Source organism: Bombus affinis, unplaced genomic scaffold (genome assembly GCF_024516045.1).
Source record: "Bombus affinis isolate iyBomAffi1 unplaced genomic scaffold, iyBomAffi1.2 ctg00000612.1, whole genome shotgun sequence".
NCBI classification, from domain to species: domain Eukaryota; kingdom Metazoa; phylum Arthropoda; class Insecta; order Hymenoptera; family Apidae; genus Bombus; species Bombus affinis.
The window spans coordinates 61578-67395 of record NW_026109224.1 but is presented as its reverse complement, the minus strand read 5'-3'; the positions used below and the strand labels follow the sequence as shown (position 1 = coordinate 67395).

General features: G+C 44.3%; 1 non-coding gene across 1 annotated transcript; it reads left to right on the top strand.

The window, feature by feature from the left end:
- Positions 1 to 3108: 3108 nt before the first annotated feature.
- LOC126928167 (small subunit ribosomal RNA) lies at positions 3109 to 5031 on the top strand. The gene has a single exon (XR_007716385.1). It is a non-coding gene; the product is annotated as a small subunit ribosomal RNA (ribosomal RNA).
- Positions 5032 to 5818: the final 787 nt, after the last annotated feature.

Below are 5818 nucleotides of genomic sequence, written 5' to 3'. Positions count from 1 at the left end.
AGGTTTTTTCGAGTTATCTCGCTTAAAAGTGTTACAAGGTAGGAATATTTTTGCATAAATGGACGTATCTCGACGTTTTACGTCGGGATTAAGCGTTTATTTGGTCGGTGGAACGTTTTCTAGAAACGGAACTATGCGACGGGACGTTGGGACTTTGAAGAAGTTCGGCCGGTGCGAAAAGACCGAAAAGGTTTTTTCGAGTTATCTCGCTTAAAAGTGTTACAAGGTAGGAATATATTTGCATAAATGGACGTATCTCGACGTTTTACGTCGGGATTAAGCGTTTATTTGGTCGCTGGAACGTTTTCTAGAAACGGAACTATGCGACGGGACGTTGGGACTTTGAAGAAGTTCGGCCGGTGCGAAAAGACCGAAAAGGTTTTTTCGAGTTATCTCGCTTAAAAGTGTTACAAGGTAGGAATATATTTGCATAAATGGACGTATCTCGACGTTTTACGTCGGGATTAAGCGTTTATTTGGTCGCTGGAACGTTTTCTAGAAACGGAACTATGCGACGGGACGTTGGGACTTTGAAGAAGTTCGGCCGGTGCGAAAAGACCGAAAAGGTTTTTTCGAGTTATCTCGCTTAAAAGTGTTACAAGGTAGGAATATTTTTGCATAAATCGACGTATCTCGACGTTTTACGTCGGGATTAAGCGTTTATGTCGTCCCCAAGACCTTCTACAAAGTTTCGATTTTTTCGTTGGGACTTTGAAAAATTTCCGTATCGAACACGTTTTTTCGAGTTATCTCGCTTAAAAGTGTTACAAGGTAGGAATATTTTTGCATAAATGGACGTATCTCGACGTTTTACGTCGGGATTAAGCGTTTATTTGGTCGGTGGAACGTTTTCTAGAAACGGAACTATGCGACGGGACGTTGGGACTTTGAAGAAGTTCGGCCGGTGCGAAAAGACCGAAAAGGTTTTTTCGAGTTATCTCGCTTAAAAGTGTTACAAGGTAGGAATATATTTGCATAAATGGACGTATCTCGACGTTTTACGTCGGGATTAAGCGTTTATTTGGTCGCTGGAACGTTTTCTAGAAACGGAACTATGCGACGGGACGTTGGGACTTTGAAGAAGTTCGGCCGGTGCGAAAAGACCGAAAAGGTTTTTTCGAGTTATCTCGCTTAAAAGTGTTACAAGGTAGGAATATATTTGCATAAATGGACGTATCTCGACGTTTTACGTCGGGATTAAGCGTTTATTTGGTCGCTGGAACGTTTTCTAGAAACGGAACTATGCGACGGGACGTTGGGACTTTGAAGAAGTTCGGCCGGTGCGAAAGGACCGAAAAGGTTTTTTCGAGTTATCTCGCTTAAAAGTGTTACAAGGTAGGAATATTTTTGCATAAATGGACGTATCTCGACGTTTTACGTCGGGATTAAGCGTTTATTTGGTCGCTGGAACGTTTTCTAGAAACGGAACTATGCGACGGGACGTTGGGACTTTGAAGAAGTTCGGCCGGTGCGAAAAGACCGAAAAGGTTTTTTCGAGTTATCTCGCTTAAAAGTGTTACAAGGTAGGAATATTTTTGCATAAATCGACGTATCTCGACGTTTTACGTCGGGATTAAGCGTTTATGTCGTCCCCAAGACCTTCTACAAAGTTTCGATTTTTTCGTTGGGACTTTGAAAAATTTCCGTATCGAACACGTTTTTTCGAGTTATCTCGCTTAAAAGTGTTACAAGGTAGGAATATTTTTGCACAAATGGACGTATCTCGACGTTTTACGTCGGGATTAAGCGTTTATTTGGTCGCTGGAACGTTTTCTAGAAACGGAACTATGCGACGGGACGTTGGGACTTTGAAGAAGTTCGGCCGGTGCGAAAAGTCCGAAATGGTTATTTCGAGTTATTTCGTTAAAAAGCGTTATAAGGTATAATTTTTTTGACAGGGATCGTTATATCTCTATTAAATACAATCGGATTAAACATTTTTGTCGAATTTTTTGAAAAATTAGCTTCCGTCGGACTGATACGACTGGGATATTTTTGCAATTTTTTCGTTAATTAATGTTACAAGGTATATATCTTTTTACATATTTCGTGTTATTTTAACGTGTTTTAATCGATTATAAAGTTATTTTTCGTCCATAGTCGATAAAACTGTATGTTTACTGATGCAATTTTTCGGTGAAAAAAAAAATTAATTTTTTGGTAAAAATGCATTTATAATATGTTAATAATGCTTGTGGTAAAATATTTCGATGGTTGGATATCGCCTTTATATAGTAGTTATTGAACGTGCGAGCGACTAAGTTCCAGCGTCCCTTCCGAACGGTACGTTGCTACGGAGGTTTTGCACCATAAGCGCGCGGCCGCTAGCCCGACCGGCGCCGGCCTTCCGGCCGGCCCCTTGGTATCTATAAGAGAAGCGTCGAGCCGGACGGTTCGGTCGGAACAGCGCTGGGCGCGTGGCTATTCTACGGCCTCGGTTGAGAATTCAGTCACCGCTCCTCGAGTCTTAGTGTATTTTACGCTATTTCTCGACTGTTCCTCCGTTCTCGTACTGGTTTTTTCTCTACACTGCTGCGCCGCGGGTCGAAGTCTAGGACGTAATGACCGTTAACGTGGCAAGCTTCCCCTTAGTCGGGAAGCTGGTGACCTGTGTGCACGTATTTGACAAAAGTTTGATGCGTGTGTGCTTGTACTTACGGAGTAGCCATTCTTGCAGAGACCATCGGTTGTAAGCTATTTGTAGCTGCACGATGGTCCTTTTGGCGTTCTGTAGAGTGCGTTATCTTCTGGTAACGCGTCTCTACAGAGGTGTTGAAGCTTATAAAAGAATATTCTTACGGTATGTCCAGCATGCGTATACGTGCTTTACCGCTAAGTTATATTCTACGAGAGAAGTTGGAGGAGAAAAGTTACAAACAGAAATAATTCTGTGAAGTATGAATCTTTGTATCGATATATGATGGTGAGAGAGGAGGAGAATTAAAGTGGCTGAGTGACGTTGTTACTGAACCATGGAACGTTGCTCTCTAAGTCATATTACATATATATATAAAATGAAAAGTCTCGTCGTACGGTGCTTACGTCCCACCTACGACACAGAGAGAACTTTTAAACGAAAATGCTGGTTTTTGGGAATATATTATAAGATCCCTGGTTGATCCTGCCAGTAGTCATATGCTTGTCTCAAAGATTAAGCCATGCATGTCTCAGTACATGCCGCATTAAGGTGAAACCGCGAATGGCTCATTAAATCAGTTATGGTTTCTTAGATCATACCTACATTTACTTGGATAACTGTGGTAATTCTAGAGCTAATACATGCAAACAGATTCCGACCAGAGATGGTAGGAATGCTTTTATTAGATCAAAACCAATCGGTGGCGGATGGCTCGTCTGTCCGTCCATCGTTTGTTTTGGTGACTCTGAATAACTTTGTGCTGATCGCATGGTCATCTAGCACCGGCGACGCATCTTTCAAATGTCTGCCTTATCAACTGTCGATGGTAGGTTCTGCGCCTACCATGGTTGTAACGGGTAACGGGGAATCAGGGTTCGATTCCGGAGAGGGAGCCTGAGAAACAGCTACCACATCCAAGGAAGGCAGCAGGCGCGCAAATTACCCACTCCCGGCACGGGGAGGTAGTGACGAAAAATAACGATACGGGACTCATCCGAGGCCCCGTAATCGGAATGAGTACACTTTAAATCCTTTAACGAGGACCAATTGGAGGGCAAGTCTGGTGCCAGCAGCCGCGGTAATTCCAGCTCCAATAGCGTATATTAAAGTTGTTGCGGTTAAAAAGCTCGTAGTTGAATCTGTGTGTCACAGTGTCGGTTCACCGCTCGCGGTGTTTAACTGGCATTATGTGGTACGTCCTATCGGTGGGCTTAGCTCCTCGCGGGCGGTCCAACTAATATCCCATCGCGGTGCTCTTCACTGAGTGTCGAGGTGGGCCGATACGTTTACTTTGAACAAATTAGAGTGCTTAAAGCAGGCTACCTTCGCCTGAATACTGTGTGCATGGAATAATGGAATAGGACCTCGGTTCTATTTTGTTGGTTTTCGGAGCCCCGAGGTAATGATTAATAGGGACAGATGGGGGCATTCGTATTGCGACGTTAGAGGTGAAATTCTTGGATCGTCGCAAGACGGACAGAAGCGAAAGCATTTGCCAAAAATGTTTTCATTAATCAAGAACGAAAGTTAGAGGTTCGAAGGCGATCAGATACCGCCCTAGTTCTAACCATAAACGATGCCAGCCAGCGATCCGCCGAAGTTCCTCCGATGACTCGGCGGGCAGCTTCCGGGAAACCAAAGCTTTTGGGTTCCGGGGGAAGTATGGTTGCAAAGCTGAAACTTAAAGGAATTGACGGAAGGGCACCACCAGGAGTGGAGCCTGCGGCTTAATTTGACTCAACACGGGAAACCTCACCAGGCCCGGACACCGGAAGGATTGACAGATTGATAGCTCTTTCTTGATTCGGTGGGTGGTGGTGCATGGCCGTTCTTAGTTGGTGGAGCGATTTGTCTGGTTAATTCCGATAACGAACGAGACTCTAGCCTGCTAAATAGACGTAACTTATGGTATCTCGAAGGCCCCCGGCTTCGGTCGGTGGGTTTTTACTACCAACGTACAAACAAATCTTCTTAGAGGAACAGGCGGCTTCTAGCCGCACGAGATTGAGCAATAACAGGTCTGTGATGCCCTTAGATGTTCTGGGCCGCACGCGCGCTACACTGAAGGAATCAGCGTGTTTTCCCTGGCCGAAAGGCCCGGGTAACCCGCTGAACCTCCTTCGTGCTAGGGATTGGGGCTTGCAATTATTCCCCATGAACGAGGAATTCCCAGTAAGCGCGAGTCATAAGCTCGCGTTGATTACGTCCCTGCCCTTTGTACACACCGCCCGTCGCTACTACCGATTGAATGATTTAGTGAGGTCTTCGGACTGGTGCGCGGCCAATGTGATAAGCATTGCCGATGTTACCGGGAAGATGACCAAACTTGATCATTTAGAGGAAGTAAAAGTCGTAACAAGGTTTCCGTAGGTGAACCTGCGGAAGGATCATTAACGATATAACACAAAAACTTAAAGAATTTGACTTGAACACTTGAAAAATACGAAACTGTATAAGTCGGTAAGGAGCCGTACTCCTCCTATATCGACGAACCAAAGTATATACGACGTATCAACAAGCTATATACTTTAACAAAGAACAGTTAAATTCGCCCGGAGCGTGGCTTACTCCGTTGGCAAAATGATGAAAAGACATAAGGAGGAGACGACCCTCCAGCTACGAAACTATATGAAGAGAAGGTGGCACTCTCTCTCGATCATCGGGATGAAGAGATACATATATATATATATATATATATATATACATACATAAACGAATTCGAGGCGCCTGCGTGAGGTCGTACACAGAAAGACCCGCCGTCTGCGAATATTATGATTTTATAATAAAACTATAAATGGGAACTTGAGCTTTCGAAAATTAAACTTTGACACGAATATCGAACGAAAAATTACGAATGGAAACCACCCGTAAAGAGAAATGAGATCGAGGCGCTTGCGTGAGGCCGTATACAGAAAGACCCGCCGCCACGATCTCGTATTTTTTTTTTTGCGTCGTGGAGACCGTACAAACGAATAACAAAATCTCTAAAGTGCCTCGTGTCGGAGAGATCATGCTCGCCTATTCTCTTCTATGTTTCGTGGTCTGTGTTGCGTTTGCTCTCCTCCTAGCAACGGGACATCGAAGACTCCTCTTTGGGATCGAACGAAGCGACTAAAACGAGTCGACGAGAGCGAAAGTACGAGTAGCGAGTCGCGCATGTAGAAAGGATACCGACATATC